Consider the following 1,612-nt stretch of genomic DNA (forward strand, 5'->3'; position numbering starts at 1 on the left):
TGACAGCTTCGTGTCAACCAGATAAGTTCAGTGAGGCTAGTTTTGGGAAACTGATCCTGTCCTTGTCCTTGTCAAAAGCCTTCATGTCTGATCACTTTAGGTCCAAAAAAAAGTACGTATGACAGAAAACACTTGAGCCTGTCTTGATCTGACCCAGCAGCCTCAGTGTGTGTCCTGTTAATCCCACCTCTGAGGACCTTTGTGTCCTGCGACGGGGTGAGATGAGGCCACAGGGAGCGTCTCAGGAGTCATGGTCCCTGTGAGAGATGAGCATGTGTAGAGTTTCAGCAGTTAAACCTCTGAAACAACACTGAGCTGGGAGATGCAGAGTCTGCTTTCAGGGTGAATGACTCCCTGACTTCAAAGCTCTCACAGAGTGGATGATTCAACATCTAACAGACTGACAAATTGACTTATTGACTTGCTGCAGTGATTGATTAACTTACTGACAGCTGTTGTTAGAGATCCAGCCTGAATAGTGTATATTGTGCACATGATGCATTTGTGTGAACTTTGCTCGATTGCATCATTACTGCAGCGCCACAGATAAAGAAGTGTCGTCTTCGAGTTTTAAGCTCATCTCCTTTGAACTCACTGCGTTACATTTGCCTCTCAACTCAACTCTGGATCCTACATGGTCTTTGCACAGACTTTGAAATCTACAAACCTTTCCTACACACAATAAGGTACAGAATATTGAATAAACTAGAGCATTGTCAGCAAACACTGGCTTGACAGTGGACAAGGCTAACGAAACACTCAAAGACTTCGCTCTCACAAATGGAGAGTGTGGATCTACTCGGATTAAAGTTGAGGATCGATGAGCATCGGCTCCAAAATATCTCTGCTTCAAATAGACTCCCATCAAAAAATCCATTAGTCTCATGAAATACACTGAACAGGGGAATTGTTGGGCCAACTTAAATTATGTGCTTCAGTGCACAAGTGAATTAAATTTATCCAAATTAGGTTACCAAATGATAACAGTGCCATTGCTGGAAAGCAGTGATTGAGGTGCAGCAGAAACATGGACGTCGTTTTTATCAGATGCACAATTCTAAAGCAGGGTTAAACCTAATTTTTACATTATCGCTGATATTTAAACAGCAGTTTAAACAGACAAAGTATAATTTCAAGTTGATAGAATCCACAAAAATAAACTGCTTCCACCACAGCCAAAAATAAATGAGATTCATTCAAAACAGTACTGTAGCTCAACTACAGCTCAGTTCACAGTTGTCAATACATTTTTTGGTGCAGTTTGCCAAATTCACTCCTCCTGATCAGTGATGTGGATTTTTTATTTATTTATTTTTTAATTTAAAAAATTCGTAATTAAGTAGAAAGTCCTCAGAGATAGGTTTGGGGGTTTGGTTGGCTGGATTGGCATGTCTGGTCTGGAGTGTGTGATAAGCTGATTGGATGAGGCAGCCACCAGGAGGCTCATTCACTGGTAAACCTGAGTCCCATGCATGTTGTTTTAATTTAGCTGTGGTATGATGACTGTTATTTTGTCATCATTTCTCCATTCGGTTTGCTGTTTGTTATCTTGTTTTATTCGTGTTTCCACCGTAACTATGACTTGTTCTTTGGTTCATTGTACAAACAGACC

Source organism: Stegastes partitus, unplaced genomic scaffold, assembly GCF_000690725.1.
Source record: "Stegastes partitus isolate 25-593 unplaced genomic scaffold, Stegastes_partitus-1.0.2 Scaffold104, whole genome shotgun sequence".
Lineage (NCBI taxonomy): Eukaryota > Metazoa > Chordata > Actinopteri > Pomacentridae > Stegastes > Stegastes partitus.